Source organism: Petaurus breviceps, unplaced genomic scaffold, assembly GCF_028583685.1.
Source record: "Petaurus breviceps papuanus isolate PSGF00001 unplaced genomic scaffold, PetGlider_PUasm1.0 129, whole genome shotgun sequence".
In the NCBI taxonomy this organism is placed as follows: domain Eukaryota; kingdom Metazoa; phylum Chordata; class Mammalia; order Diprotodontia; family Petauridae; genus Petaurus; species Petaurus breviceps.
The window spans coordinates 11,131,338-11,148,703 of NW_027185665.1; the positions used below are offsets into that span (position 1 = coordinate 11,131,338).

General features: G+C 39.7%; 1 pseudogene; it reads left to right on the forward strand.

Annotated features, from left to right (window-relative positions):
* Positions 1 to 2,494: 2,494 nt before the first annotated feature.
* Positions 2,495 to 3,750, forward strand: LOC138173859 (glyceraldehyde-3-phosphate dehydrogenase-like; annotated as a pseudogene).
* Positions 3,751 to 17,366: the final 13,616 nt, after the last annotated feature.

Below are 17,366 nucleotides of genomic sequence, written 5' to 3' on the forward strand. Positions count from 1 at the left end.
CTAAGTATCCTTGTTAAGAATGGCTACCACACCCCAAAACTGTAGCTCTTGGCATGATCAACCTGCAATCAGTCAACAAGAATTTATTAACATTTAACTATGTGCCAGACACTAGCTGGATATACAAAGACAAAAATTAGGTAGTCTCTACCCTCTAGAAGCTTATATTAAGCTCTTACTAAAGAGAGTAAGTTTAGCATTTAGAGGCTATACAAATCAAAGGTCTCACCTCATGCTCAGAAATGTAGTGTAGCGGTAAATAGAAAGCCGAGCTTGGAGTCAGGATGACCTGGGTTCAAGTCCTGTTTGACATATAATAACTATTTAATATTGAGTAAGTCTTTTAACCAGTCAGTGACCAGAAAATTATTTAAGACCATTAAAAATACCTCTTTTTCCACGGCCTTGATGGTTTCCTTAGCTACAATGCTAATACATACATGTAAAGGAAGACCTGGCAGAGGTTTGAGAACCCAGGACCACATTTACAGAATGAAGATACATGAAACAGAGAGTTTGGTGTATCATGAAGAGGCCATTAGACTCCTCATGTGGTAGAATTTATAAAATTAAGCTGTTGGAATTTTAACAACTGGAAACTTTCCTATTAACTAGAAACAAAACTCTCTTCAGCTTCCCTCCCACTTACCTTGATTATAATAAGCTTTCAGATATACTATTATTGATATTTATAATATAGGCATTGCAAGATTCTTAAATGCCTTTTGAATCCTTAAATAAAAACTAAATTTCTGTCATATAACTTTGTAGTTAAGTATATGTTACTTTATTCTGGAATATTTTTAGTATTTTAAAATGTGTAGTATTAATAATTTAATATTTCTAGCATTTTAATATTCTAGTATATTTCTAGTAACTTTTAAATGAAAGTTGCTAATTCTTGTATAGAAGATAGAGTACTTCGATTAACCAGAACAGGAAATTAATAAAAACAATAACAACAAACTCCATTTATTGCTCCTGTTTGGGAAAGTTGAGAAAAAATGAAACATCATTATTCTAGTCAATAGTGATGAATGTGATGAGAGGCAGAATGTTTTCTTAAAAAAATTAAAAAGTACTGAATTTAGAGCCAGAAGATCTGGGTTTGAATTCTGGCTCAGATAGTATATATCTGAACCTGTACAACTTTATCTAACCCTGTATAACTTATCTTCTTTATATGTAAAAGGAAGAGGTTGGGTTATATCAAGGATCCTTAACCTAGGGGTCCGAGAACTCATTTGAAAAATATGGATACATACATGCATATGTATGTATGTATACATATATGCACATATATAGAATTGTATATAAATATAATTGGTTTCCTTTGTAATCCTATGTATTTTATTTTATGCATTTAAAACATTCTGCAGAGCACACAGGCTTTTCCAGAATTCCAGAGGACTTTATGACCCAAAAATAATTAGGAACCCTTGCTATGAGGTGATATGTCTCAACAGCAAGGTCAGGAAATAGTTCCTTCCAAGCCAGTACTTGAGCTGAATCTTAAAGGAAATAATGTATTTTATAAGAGAGAGGGAATAAGTTCCAGGCTGGGATGACTGACTGGTGGAAATGCATAGAGATGGGAGATTCTCCTCTGTGAGCAGCAGCAAGAAGGCCACTCTGGCTGAACCTTAAGAAAGTGGGAAACACAATAAGTAATAGATAATAAAGTTGGAAAAATGAATAAGGCTAAACTGAAAGCTAAAAACATGAGTTTATGCTGCAAAGTAGAGGCCATAAGGAGCCACTGGACTTTACTGGATGGCGAGTGCCATGGACAGACATGTTTTATCGTGTTACTCCCTTCCATGCCCTAGATCCCAAATGGGCAAAATCTCAGTCCCCACACATGCGTTGCATTGTAGCTTCCATGACCTCAAGGACTTCACATTCTTTTTTCTCTTTGGGAGGTGAGGGGAGTAGGCAGTATAATGTATCTAGTAGCAGTGAGCCAGTTACAATGAAGTACATCATTTATACCTTGCTTATAAATTTTTATTTTCTTATAAACTTTTGTAAGTTCATGAAGTCCCTAGAAAGGTATCCAGATGTCACATGGTGTAACCTCATTTTACAGGTGAAGAAGCTGAGACCCAGAGAACTGGCTTTCTAAATTTCACAGGATGGTGACTAAGTGAGGAGTTGAACCCAGATCCTCTAACTCCAAACAAAAAACTCTTTCCGTTTTGGTCCTAGAGGCTGGAAAAGAAGTGGTGCACCTAGAGCTGCTTGAATCACTGTGAACTGATGGGAAACCAAATTTTGGGGACAACCTAGTGGCTTGTGCAGATATGGCATATGCTGCAGTAGCTCCTCCAAATCACATCCCTAGTGGGAAAATATGATAATACATCTGGGGTCCATGTCAAGAGTGTAAGAGAATCAACTCCAATGGGATTATTTCAGAAGAATGTTTGAACCTTGGAAATTAGCAAATACTACAAATCAGAATTTGACTTATTGTTTTGTGGATTGTGTATACTTAGCAAAGCAATGGAAAAATGTTAATTATGCAGATTCAGCTTTTCTCCCCAGCTCGGTGCCAGGTTCTGCTGCTTAAGTCGCATCCCTGAAACAAGATGGTGAAGGTCGGAGTCAATGGATTTGGCTGTATTGGGCGCCTGGTGACCAAGGCTGCATTCACTTCAGATGGAGTAGACATTGTAGCCACAATGACCCCTTCATTGACCTCAATTACATGGTTTATATGTTTCAATATGATTCCACTCATGGCAAATTCAAGGGCACTGTCAAGGCTGAGAATGGGAAGCTGGTGATCAATGGAAAAGCCATTACCACCTTCCAGGAAGGGGATCCCACCAATATGAAATGGGGAGATGCTGGAGCCAAGTATGTTGTAGAGTCCACTGGAGTCTTTACCACCATGGAAAAGGCTGGGGCTCATTGAAGGGTGGAGCCAAGAGGGTCATCATCTCTGCCCCTTCTGCTTATGCCCCAATGTCCGTGATGGGAGTGAACCATGAGAAATATGATAATTCCCTTAAGATTGTCAGTAATACTTCCTGCACCACCACCTGCTTGGCCTCCTTGGCCAAGGTCATTCATGACAACTTTGGTATTGTGGAAGGACTCATGACTATAGTCCATACCATTACTGCTACCCAGAAGAGAGTAGATGGCCCCTCTGGTAAGCTGTGGCGTGATGGGCGTGGTGATGCTCAAAACATCATCCCTGCTTCCACTGGCGCTGCTAAGGCTGTAGGCAAGGTTATACCTGAGCTGAATGGGAAGCTCACAGGCATGGCCCTCTGTTTTCCTACTCCCAATATATCTGTTGTGGATCTGACCTGCTGCCTGGAGAAACCTTCCAAATATGATGATATCAAGAAAGTGGTGAAGCAAGCATCAGAGGGACCCTTGAAGGGCATCTTGGGCTACATAGAGGACCAGGTTGTATCCTGTGACATCAATGACACCATTCACTCTTCTACCTTTGATGCTGGCACTGATATTGCCCTCAATGACCATTTTGTCAAGCTCATTTCCTGGTATAACAATGGTTATATATGGTTATAGGAACAGTGTAGTAGACCTCATGGTCTACATGGCCTCCAAGGAGTAAAGTGGAAAGTCATCTTCATCCCCAGCCAAAAAGAGGAGATCCATCAATGGGGAGCCCACATTCCTAATCTGTGTTCCTATACTAGGGATCCCATGTCCCATTCCCATCCTTGTTCCAAAGCACCCCTGTAGTAGGGGGAAGAAGCCTAGAGTACTGTATTGTGTACGTCAATAAAGTTGCCATATTCAGTGCAAAAAAAAAACACCTTAAAAATATATCCTGAGTACTTTTTTAAATTAAAATTTTTAAAATTAGACATTTACCAAAGCATTGCTGAACCATGAGTATAGCAATGGCAATTGTTTTATATGTCACATGCTCTAAAATCATTTAATAAAACCCTACATGAGGTCTGAGTGGGAACGTAATGACCAACCAGGAGAACAGAGAAGACTTCCTGATGTCAGTGGCACTTGAGTTGGCCTTTAAAGGATAGGTTAGAATTCACTAGGGGAGATGTGAAGGTGGGACATTCTAGGCAGGAAACAAAAGTCATATGGTATATAACCCCCTCATCTCACAAGTAAGGGAACGGTGACCCAGAGCAGTTAAATAATTTGACACAGATTATATAGATAATAAGTGGCAAAATCAGGATTTGGACACAAGTCCCCCACTTCCAAATCTAGTGTTCTTCCCAATTTACTATTGTTTTCTTCTCTATTACCAGGTCTTGTTGAGATCTATCCTTTGAACATTTGCATTGCTCCCCTAATAGAGTTTTCCCAGTGCCAGGAATTATTTCAGAATTTGATTTTGGTGAAAGTGATCTTTGAATGATCATAAGTATACTTTACTTCTTTGAAAATATTCACATTCCTGTGTGTCACTGTCTTGGAAATTTGAAAGAAGTTGTACTAATATTTAGAACAATTACTCCTATTTATTCCCTGAGCCATATGCCAAAATATCACAGTTAGTGCTTTCCCCATCTGTTCCCCATAATGAGTGTGTTCTGAAGAAGCAGCCATCACTGCTATGAAGGAAGAGCCTTCTAACAAAAAAATAGGTTGACGTCATAACCTTTTTATAGAGTGAACTGCACCTGGAGAAGACACTTGGAAAAAAAGCAATAAAAGAACTTAGGACTATTCATCATCCAACAGGTTGTTGAGGATTTCTGATTGTTTCATTTTAGACTCTTGTCAATCAACATATGTTACACATTTACTGAGTATAGAGGACTATGAATACTATATCAAGAAAGACCTGGGAGAGATTTCTAAGCATCCCTGTTGGTCACATATTGACTTAGAAAAACACCATATTAATATGATCTATGCTTCATTGTATTTTAATCATTTTATTAAATGTTTTCCAATTACATTTTAATCTGGTTCAGACTGTACTCAGGGGTTTTGTGGACTGCATGTGGCCCTTCAGCTGAGTGTCTAACCTACGTCTTATGACTAGAAAAGCCACTAAGACCTGCCACAGTTAATTACATTAAATGTGGAGAGAAGTCCACACAATCTGGGGAAATTACTGTGATGTTCCTATTTCATCTATGTCCTGTTGGAAACATCCAGGGTATAAAACACCTTGAAGATTTTAAGGAACTATATGGGTTCTTGTTTCATAGAATATTATAGCTAAAAAGGAATTCAGAGATCATCTGAGTCCAACCAGCTAATTTTAAAGATAAAGAAGATGAAACCTAAGAAAGTGTTTGAGGTCTTATAGGTAATAAATGGCAGATCCCTTATTTGAACCCAGGACCTGTGTCACACCAAATCTAGCATTCTTTCCTCTATACTATGTTGCCTTCCTAATTAGGGACAGAACTGAAATATGAACACCCAAGATTCTTCCTCTCCTCTTCCTTGACATTGTTAATACTCTCATCACCACACCATGCTGCCTCTCTGAACATTTCCCGAAAGAAATACTGAATAGCAGTGGCAGGATTCTTTATGCCTATGCCTCCATGTGTATTTTAAGGATATTTATGAAACTGAACCTTGACATGCCCCCCAACTTCAGACTCAACATTCTTTCCAGTTGCAAAAGTAATTAATATTTGCACTGATTCTAGCTGAATGCCAGGCCATCACTAATGAATAGGATGATGCTTTGTTCTCTTGGAAGCAAGCACAGTTAAAGACTTTTGTAAGATGCTTCTGCTACTTGAAATCATTTTTGGGTAGGAACACTAAAATAGAGAAAGATAAGAAGAAAACCTGACCCTTGTAGTCGCATCCTCCACAGGTAAGAAGCACAAATAGTTAATTGTCTCGGTTCTTTGTGAGCATGTTTCCTACAAACATCCTTCTTCATGAAGCACACAATCTGGAATTTAGGATTGTCCTGTATTTCACAACCCTCGTCTTTTCCAGACCTGAGGAGTGGCCTAGCAACAGAAACATAGATGTGCTAGAATGAGAAGCTCCAGTCCAGCAGTGCTGGTCAGCTCTCCCAAGCCTCCAGGCAGGAAAATGTATCTGAGCCTGCAGAGCTCACAGCCCAGAGCCAAAAGAGCCTAAAGTGCTGTCACCAGTCCAGTTTAATCAGGCATCCTGCTACTAATTTACATTTTGAGTTGTTTTGTTTTTGGAGATCATTAAAGAAAATGAAACCTCAAATTGGCCTGTAAATATTGGCATGCTAGCTTCCTGAATAACAACTTGAAGTGAGGGGAAAACAAAATATGGCCTTAGGACTTAATAAATCCCAAGGGGTCTATTTGTAATCTAGTAGAATATAAACTCCTTGAGGGAAGGGACTATTTTATTTTTATCTTTGTACCCTCAGTGCCTAGCACAGGGTCTGGCACTTTTAAAATATATTTTATATATTTCAATAAAATATATATTATATATAATAATATATAATAACAAATAATAAAATATATTATATATTTATATATTTCAATAAATGCTTATTGAGTTGAATTAAAGTAGTATCACTAGTTTCCTGAGCTCCCATTTCTTTCTCCAGTTAGACCTCCAACACTAAGGCTGACGGTGTCAACATTAACCACAAAAGTGTACAAGTGTACATTTCTTTATTCAAATGAGGTAATATATGTAAAACACTTTATGAACCTTAAAGGGCTATATAAAATGAATCTATTTTATTATCTTTGAATACATGATGATACTATTTATGTGCATACCACCCCTTTTTACTGTTTTTCTGTCTGACATGATCACTCATAATTAAAAAGTTTGTAAAGGTAATTGATGTAGCTAATGAATAATCATTTTATTAATTATAATCATTTCATGATTGATCCAACATTTGAGGAGACTGACTGTAATGTGTACTTCTATAGCATGTCTAAACCTGGAGTAGTGCTGTGCATGTTATGGATGCCAATAAATGCTTACTGAATCCATGGATGTTTTTTAATACATGGCCATTGAATGCCAGTAGAAGCGGGTAATGAAATTAGCCCCTAAAACTAGACGTGCTGTGTTACGGTTCCCCACAGCAGGTATATATGTTTCTAATTGAATCTGCAGGCAAAGCCAAGTTAAAATGACTTGGAAGTTTTCCACTCTCTACCCACTTTGCTCCTCTGTTAGGGTATAAAATGATATTTGGGGTATAAAAAAATTTCCAAGCTTTGAATTAAAAAATTCAATCCCAAAAACAAGAGTGATATCACAGGTGTTAGCCTAACCCCTGTCTTAGGGAGGGACAAGAAGGAGGGAAGGCCCTCAGTTCTGTTTCTCCTCTTTCAAGGTGTAGGAATGGTTGAGTCCCCAAGGCCTTATGGCCAATGATTGCCACAGTTGGATTAAAGACAGGTGTCAACCACAGTTGGGGTGCTGTCCAACTCCCTTCCAGTTCTCCTTCTAAAAAATAAGTATTTACGATGCCAGTGGTGATAATAGCGTAAAAGGAATAATTCATTTCAGATTTCTTTGTCCAGCACTGAGCAGGGGCTAAACAATGCGTATAACCCTGTGATGTAGCTGCATGAAAATAAAAAGTGAAAGACAAGGTTAATGGCCTGGATCAAGTAAGTAAAAAAGAATTCCTTTATTATTTTGATAGACATACCTGTACACACCTATTGAAGAGGGGTTAAATTACACGGTCAATGCCATATTTTAGAGCAACAGATAAAAAGACCCTTTGAAATTTTCTGGTCCAACCATATCATTTTCTAGAGGAGGAAATTGATGAGGACCAGTGAAGTGATTCCTGACTCACTCCACCGCTCTCTTCACACCAAGTGGCACTTGCGTCCTCCAGTTCATTTTGCACATAAACAATCTAATAACAGAAATTCAGATTCAAACCACATCATCTGATCTAAGTCGCAGCTGTCCCTACAAATTCTCTTCTTCTGTGATGGATGAGGAACCAGAAGCAGCAGGGGAAATGTTGTGTTGAAGGCTGTACACACATTCCACTAATTGCTCATGAGCCAAATAGGAACACTGACAAAGGTTAGGTTGACATTGAAGCAATTATACCTAGCTCATTTCTCTGGTGCAAAAGCATCTTGAACATCCCTGAGTTTTCATCTATTCTACAAACTAGTGTTAATTATAAACATAACTTTCTGAGAGGTAGGCCACAAGCCACAGCAGGGACTATCAAAGCTGAAATATGACATCACAAATTGGAACCTGGGCCCAGTAGGTCTTAATGAGATTGGGGTGGTTTTCTTCCCCTCCTGATACATTCATTCATGAGGCAACTTTAATGTTATAAAAATGTAATTGTTAGAAAACACTTTCCAAACCAGTACCCAGACTTTAGGTTTTGAAAAACATTGCAAATGAAGTACACATAGAGAGTTCTTTTTTCATTATAAGATTTGTTTTAAGAAAGAAAGTACACAGCTAGAATCTTGCCTGAAGAGAACTGAAGATGATTTTTAAAAAATAAAATAGTTCCTGGCACATAATAAGCACTATATAAATGTTAGTTGTTGCTATTATTATGGTTGTTGAGCTTATCTTTCCTACTTTCCCCCATTTAGCTTTCAGGCCCAAGAAACTGCAGGTGAATGACCACAGACTGAAATCAGAAGTCCATTTTAAAGGATCTACCCACAACCTGGATTGACTGAATTCTGTCTGAAAAAGCCCCGCAAAAGCAGTAACTTTTCTTTAATAGGCTATGAAATGACTGGCAGAACTGGATTTTTCATTCTCTAACTAGTCCTGATGCCATGAAAACAACCTGTTTTGTCAGGGAATAGGTAGGGTGTGGCAGGAAAGGCAAGAGGCCTTTTACAAGCCAGTCTTCCCTTCAAACCTGCCCCCCCCCCCCCAGGTTAACTTCTAAGCCTTCTGATGGGTTGTCAGTGATAAACATTCTCTGTTGGGGACTGAAAAGCAAAGTCAAGAATAGCAGTCAAGAAATCTTGACTTCTAGAAATTGGATTAGAAATGATAAATTTATGTATGTGTGTGCATGTGTGTGTATGTGTGTATGTGCATGTGCATGTATGTATGTGTGAGTGTGTGTGTGCATGTGCATGTGTGTGTTTGCACAATTTGACTTTTTCCTAGCTTTTCTAGCTGTGTATTCTCCTTTCCCAGAATACCCCAAGGCCATGGCGTATCAGAAAGGGGAACTGGGTGATTTAAAACCACAGTAGCATATAATCTTAGAGATGTAAAGGTAGTGGGAAGGTCCCTGAATTTGGAGTTAGAGAAGATCTAGCTATGTGACAGTAGGCAAGTCACTTAGGATCATAACTTTACAGCTGGGACGGACCATAGAGGTATATAGTGTAACCATTTCATTTTACAGAGAAGTAAACTGAGGCCCAGATAATTGATGTGCCTTAGTCAAGGTCAGACAGCTATTTACAGAGCAAGGAACTGAAGTCTAGTTCTCTGACTCCGGATTTCAGTACTCAACCATTTAGCGCTTTACTTTGCTAATCTTTAAAATGAAATGTTGGACTAGATAATTTTTAAGGTCACACGACATAGATTTAGATTTGGACCTTAGAGGCCATCTAGTTTAATCCCCTCCTTTTAGAGATGAGGACACAGAAGTCCAGGGAGGTACCAGAATCAGGATTGATTTAAACCCAGGTTCTTCTAAATCCAAAGCCAGTGTTGATTCCCCCTGTACCAGCTCTGATGTTTTGAGAGTATTGAAACCGACTTCTTCCTATGAGAGATGAGACTAATAAGACCCAGAAAGGTGAACTCCCTTGTCCAAAGCCATAGATCCAGCATCATTATTATAAAGCTCACAATACTCTACAGGATCCCTGATTCCCCCTGCAGTGCCTCTCTCTCTTCTCCCATTTCCCAATGGGGAAGGCTTTATGAGGGAAGTGGAGACTTGTGCTCGGCTTGGAATGATGTGTAGGACTTACTTGAATAAATCAAGAGGAGGGAGGAAAGAATTCTTTCACGATTTGTGAAATATATTTGTGAGTAGTGGGAGTGAGAATGACTGAAAATCACTTCCATCCTCCAAGGATTCTTGATATTGCCAGCATGGGTATTTCCCCTACTGACGCAGATCTCAAACACTTTACACACTTGCAGATAGTTTTTATGAATTGGTGGGGCCAAAATAATTCATCATCTAGAAAGAAGGAAGGAGGCAAATATTTATTAAATGCTTACTGTGTGCCAGATACTTAGTACTCAAAATTTTTATCTCATTTGAGATTTAGAGAAGGGAACTGGTGCTATCAAAGAAGGCTTTCTGCAAGAATGGTGATCACAATTGGCAACTGTGTTTTGTTGCCCAAGTGAACCCTAAATTCCTTGTGATGATATTTTATGCTTCTTTTGTTTGCCCCCTCCCCCAGAACTTACTACAATGTCAAACCCCAAATCCTCCTGATTTATTTTTTAGACAAGCATTTAGTAAGTATTTTACTATGTACTATGTATTGCATTGTGCTAAGTGCTGGAATGCAAATGCAAGCATAAAGAATGTATGCAGGGTGGCAAGGTGGCACAGTGAATAGAGCACTGGCCCTGGAACTAGGAGGACCTGAGTTCAAATCTGGACTCAGACACTTAACATGAAAAACTGGCCATGTGACCTTTGGACCTTGGGCAAGTCACAACCCCAATTGCCCTCCAAAAAGCAAAAAAAAAATGTATGCACCAAAAAAAAAATAATTCTTACTGGGGGACAGCTAGGTGGTGCAGTGAATAGAGCACCAGCCCTGGAGTCAGGAGGACCTGAGTTCAAATCCGGCCTCAAACACTTAACACAAAACTAGCCCTGGGAACTTGGGCAAGTCAACCCCAATTGCCCTACCTTCCCCCCTCCAAAAAGCAAAAAAAAAAAAAAAGAATGTATGCAAGCATACATTCTGATTGGGGAAGACAACATATAAAGGGAAGTAGAAAAGAGAATGAAGGATGATGGTATCTTGCATAGGGGAATGGTAGAAAAAGATATTGTGAGGGGACCGATGTCCCTGTATAAAACTTATAATGGTTGGTGACCGCCAGGTAACCTTAACAACAGTAATCCAGGTTGAAGACCTGTGGAAAGAAGGTGCTGTACTAGTTTGAATGCACAGACCTTTGTCATAAGGTCTCGAAGGTCACAGTTGCCTACAGTCCATCAAGGACCCCGAATGGCCTCTCACTTGTTAGGATGACAGGTGTATGGGCTGGCTCAGCCCTCCCTGGAAAGCTGATTGTTTCTTTTGTTTCCCCTGTTCATGATCAATCCTATATACTCCAAAGTGTGCATGTACACCAAAAGGGTGAAAAGATATATAAACACGCTTCTCTCTGAATAAACTTGAACTATATGATTGCCCCATATGGACTCCTGTCTCCCTTTCATATCTCTCTGAGAATTCATGCATTAAGCTGGTCTTAGTGGACCCCAAGGCACCTAACACGAAGGGTCCTTACAGATGTAGGTACCCTAAAAACCATTATTAACTAGCGGTTTTGGGAGGAGTCATCCTCTTAAAAGAGAGAGGCCACAAGGGGTGGAGAGTATTTCCAATGTGTGAATTCCAGATTGGAGTGAAGAGTGTTCTGGGACATGATAGGGAAAGTCTGGAGTACTGCCTGGTATTACTCCAGTTTTGTGTTTTTTCTACAGTTGCCTAGGTTCCAAACCTTAGAGCTGTCCTCAACTTTTCATTCTTCCTTGCCCCTTGCCAAGTCTTGTCAATTCAATCTACGTGATATATTTGGGACCAAGGGAAAGATTCAGGATTTGAACTCAGAGGACATAGGTCCAGATCCTGGCCTGGGCTGCTCCTTATGTCTCAGAAGTTACCTTGAATGAGTTTCCAAAAATATAACCTGTGATTCATTACTGAAGTCCATGGGCCTCGAGGTCACATGTGGTCCCCCACCCCTGCTCTAGGCTTATCATGGAGCAAGCTATAACTTGAAGGCTTCCCAATAATAATTCTATGGTACATTTCATCTCTACTTAAAAACCTCTCAGACAACATCAGAATCTGGTTTCTGTCTCCCAAGACCCTGGTGTCCTGCAAACAACAAGCTGCCAAGGCATTGACAGAGTACTAGTTGAATAATGTTTATGAGAAAGAACAACAAAACAGACAACTTTTCTACTCTGGTTAACAAGGGGACCCTCATATCTCTCTTTCTAGTAAGAGGCCAGGGAATGATTCAGTCATATAGTCTTCAAAAAACACAGGGCACCAACTATCCAAGCCACATGGAATCCTGGGGTGGGTTCAATGCTGACTATCTTCCTTTTCTTGGGAGCTTGTGATCCTTTTGTTCTAGCATCTGGTCTCCTTATCCTGGCTCATGGCTGCTGTGGTTGCCTGTTTGCCATTGCTATCCATTTTCTAGTACGTTCTTCAAGTTCCCAACTTGGGTCAGGAGCTCTTCTCTCTGCAGCTATGGATCTGATGCTCTGTTCACTGCTACTGGCTTGCAGTCCGCATGACTCCTTTCTAGGAAGTCCCATCTTCTACATGATCCTAGCTCACTCTCTTTATGTGAATTTATTCTTGGGCTTTTCTTCTGGGTAGTGCAAGGGAGAGGCCAAAGGACAAATCTCTTTAGACCTGCTTGGATTGTTTGGGCCAGACTCCTCTCTGAGACCTGTCTGCTAGAACAACAATACCAATGAGACTATAATAAGTGCAGGTAGGGGTGCTTAATACTTGCTAATTGCTTAGATAATGATGCAAGAAAATACCCGGTTTTGTCAAAATAGGCATCAGAAGCCCTAAGTGCTCCATATAAGTGCTTTCATAGTTGGGAATATGCTTTAAGCTCTTAGACAGAAAGCTTTAAATGCGAGATGCTTTGACTACTGCTGCTGCTGCTGCTACAGCTGGATGTGCTGTTAGAAAAGCTCCTCTGTGCAATGGGCCATCAGACGATAATATTGAAAAAGAAGATTGAAAGACTCCTTGGATTTTAAAAAGTGCTTTCATGCTGTACTGCCTATGAAAGGCTTCAAAAAAGATGAAAATACTCCTCCCCCCCAATTCACGGAAGTCATCATTATATATCATGTGCCTGGCTTTTTTTTCCCTCTCTTTTCTTTCTTTTCCTTATGCAATCAATCTAGTTAATGCCAAGTACTGTTGACAAGAGCATTCATGACCTGGATATGCTGGAAGGATTGGCATACTGACTCATTGAAAGACAGCCCCAAAGCCTGCATTTTAATCCAAGCTGTGCCACCAACTACCAAGTCACCACAACTCTCTGGGCCTCAGTTTCTATATATATGTATATGTCTATATGTATGTGTATGTTTATATGCATACACAGATAATATTCGATGGGATGATTTATCAGACTCCTCTCATTTGTATCTTAAGAAATCTCACTGGAGATACTTTTCAAGGTCACAGGATGACCTTTTAACGTTAAGATCCACTTTGAGGAAAGCATCCCTGTTGAGCAATTGGCCAGTAGTGGGAGTGGGGTTGTGTTGATCTAACCACACTCTCATCTATTGTCTTCTATGGCACGGGGCCAGTAGAACACAGCAGTTTTACTTAAGATATGTGGGGGATGAATCTTTAATAGTCAAACAAATAAAACACCCACACTGTCCTAATTAGTCAAGCTGTCTTTATCATTTGTTTTTCTGTCTTCCCATTCTTCCACATGTGTTGTTCGTAGGGCTGCTAGGTAGCTCAGTGGATAGAGCTCCAGGCCTGAAGTCAGGAGGACTCATTTTCCTGAGTTCAAATATAGCCTCAGAAACTTACTAGCTATGTGACCCTAAGAAAGTCTTAGTTTCCTCATCTGTAAAATGAGATGGAGAAAGAAATGGCAAATCATTCCAGTATCTTTGACAAGAAAACCCCAAAGAGGGTCAGAAAGCATTGGATATGACCCAAAACTATTGAACAACAACAATTTTTAAGTTATTAAAATTAGGTTAAGGATCCCAAGTAAATTTCTTTAATTAATATTGGATAATTTCTTTATCCCTAAAGTCTTTGGAGTGAATTATATGCTCTAAAGACATAAAGATGTGATGGCAGCTGGAGTTAAATCCTTCATCTGGCCTATGTTGCATTCCAGCTATTGTTGTCTGGCACTCCCAGGGAACTTTCAGTGTGGCACCCCTTTTCTGGGTGCCATGTTTATTCCTGCAAGACTGAGAGTTGGACTGTGCCTTCTCATGCCAAGTTTATGCCTGCAGTTAGGGTGTCCTCTGACTGCTACCACATCCTTTCCCATACACACTATTCAGTTCTTTTACCCAAGATTAAAACAAACAAACCCCAAATCCTAATTATAGCTTTGCCTAACAAAGATATACAGGAAATTCTGGGAACATGTGAAAGCCTAGAGATAAATTGAAGAGCCTCGGAATTTACAAGATCCTGGGAATATAACAAAGATCCAGAAATAGAGACTGTTCTAGGAATCCATAGGAGAGCTTAGGGATAGATATGAGCTCCTGGGTAAGATACAGGAGAATGGGAATACCCAGGAGAACCTTTTCCAGGATTTTTTTTGCCTCCTCTTACTTTTCTGTTTCTTGAGTCCAACCGCTCATAAATCCCTCATCTTTTAGAGCTCCCACCCATCTCATCTCTTCTCTTGGCTCTGAAATTATCTCTAGTTAGGTAGGGATTCCTTCCGAATTATGATTTGTTGGCATTCAATTTTACTAGTTGGCATTTATGAAATGCCCAAGCTGTTGGAGATGGTAATAGAGGCAAACCTGACATTCTGGCTGCCACGGTGATAGCAATGACCTCTGTAAATCCTTTTGGTGGCAGAAGTGCCAGGATCTGGTTTTGGGCCTTAGCTCTTTCTATCTTTCTGTTTTTCCATCGCCCTATAGATGTCATTTAGAAAAATAGCATGATTTTACCTATATTAGCTCTATTATTTATTGTGCAGAGTTTACTTCAAGCCTCATAGATGGCTGTTGAATGAAGGCACGGAACAAGGTATATACTCTTTCTCTTGGTAATCTCTCTCAGATTGTCTCTCTCTCCCTTGGGGTTTCATCCTGGAATCACAGTAACAACTACACGGGCAAGTGGAGAAGCTTCTCGACTCGGAGGGCTGTGTACCTGACACATTTGGGCCAATTACCAACGCTCTTCTTGGCTGGGCCGTGCCAAGCGAGCTTCTGAACAGAATGCTACATCTAATTAGAAGGGTTTTCGTGGGCTTGTAGGGAAGCATCCTAATCAGTGACATGCTGCTTGTCATAGTGAAGTCCATTGGAGGAAAATGGGACCTCTGATTTACTTGTCCTGTTAATCAAAAGTCGTCAGAATATGCTGATTTTGACCTTTAAAAGGACATATCTCAGGTCTAACCTGACTTCTTTGGATAACAAGTTGGGCACTGTGCTAACAGTTGCCTTGAATCTCTCCAAGATAGCACAAAGAGTAATGGACCTGGGTTTATGGGATGGTGTAAGGTATTTAACCTCTCTGGGCATCAGTAACTTATGTATACCCATCTGTAAAGTGGAGATAATAATACTTGCACCAGCTACTTTCCAAGATTATTGTGAGGGAAACAGTTTCTAAGCCTTAAAATGTGCAAATATGAGATTTTTTTATTACTGTTATTGTTAAAATATTTTTTACTCTTCCATAATCTATCTGTCTCCCATTTACTTTTCCTTTCTAGATTTATTGTATATTATTCTCTTTCATGCTCTGTCTATTCTGCTGCATAGTTACTGTATAATATATGTTATGCTATGATTGAAATTATAATTAATTCTGTTAAATTCTATGAAAATACCATTCTAATGAAACTGGCCCTCTAGTGTTTCCTGCATAGGACATTTAGTTTTCTGCCTCTGTGCTTTTGCCCAAGTAGTACCCAGTGTCTGGAATTCATTTCCTCCTCTACCCAGACTCACACAATGCATAGTTCCTTTCAGAGAGCAGCTCATGTGCCCTTTCCTATATAGGTCTTTCCTTATCTCATACCCCTCTACTCCCCATTACTAATATCTTCTCTCTTGACTTTATGTGATTTTCCTTGTTTGCATATGCTGGCTTCCCCACCTTCCTTCAGTTCCCTGCTAGAATCACAGCTTATACAGGAACATTTTCCTGATGCCCCTTAAATATAGGGTCTTCCGTCTATTGATATTTCCAATTGGTCCTGCCTATAGCTTGTTCATAAATAGTTAATTTCATATTGTCTCCTCCATCAGACTGAGTTCCTTGAGAGCAGGGATAGTTTTTACCTTTCTTTGTAATCTCAGAATTTAGCACAGTGCTTGGTACATGGTAAGCCTTTAATAAATTAATCAGTCTTGCTCGATGGACTACTTATTGCACACATGTCCTTTCAGTAGGAGGCTCTCTCTTTGACTCAGGCTCTTTCACTTTGTACTTGCATCTTCAACACTTACTACAGTGTCTTACATGGAGTAGTTACTTAATAAATGTTTGTTTAATTGACTAAAGCTTACTCAGGCAGTTTTCCTTTTCTTTGTTCATCCAATGTTCAGGGTTCAACAGGTCACCAACTTTGTAGAAGTGACCAGGACAGATCTTTCCTGAGACCACAGATTGTTCCTTAGGGCCAGCCATCTCCTAAGTGAATCTACTCCCTGCTTATGCTTCATGGTGTCAAGGATACCCAGGCAAGGCTCTAAGATCCTCAAAGTATCTCTACTCATCCATCAGCTTGTTCCCCAAACCTCACAGTTCAACTTTAATCCTTTTAGTTTAAATACTTAATCTTTATGAAAATGCCAGTTCCCTTGGGAGAAATGCAGAGGAATCATTCCCAGAGCAGGTTTTTAAGGGTGAGAAAGGGAAGAAGAGGGGTACCTGATATGGAAAAAAGGGTTGAAAAGAAAGTATAAAAAGAAGCAGAATGGGAGGGGGGAGCTTGAAAGAGGAGGGTGAAGGTAATCATCACTATTTTGTCCTTGACCAATGCTCGACGATGTTCAGCAGAAGACAGCATACAAAGTGAAACCTTCACTCAGGGTATTCTCCAGGGAACTTTGATGACATTAGTTGAGTCAAATCAGATGGTCATGACAGATCTACAAGTATTTTTTAACTCCTATGTGTCTAGGATCATGGTAGGCATTCCAGCGAAATCTCTTTAGTTTATCAGATTAAAACAAAAAAAGATTTAAAGGTGAGGCTGTCCTCCTTTATGATAACTGGATCCTTTCATAATTGAAGACTTGTGGGCATGAAGAATCTTGTGAGATTTAGGGAATGAGCAAATTATGGAAGTAGGTGCTGAGCAGGATCACACATCTTCAGGATTTAAAGGGACCTCAGAAACCATGTGTTCCACCCTGTATTATATCTGAAAAGAAGGCCATTCTTCCACTGCTGCTAATCAATCATTTCAGTCATGTTCAACTTTTCTTGACCCCATTATGGATTTTTGTGGCAAAG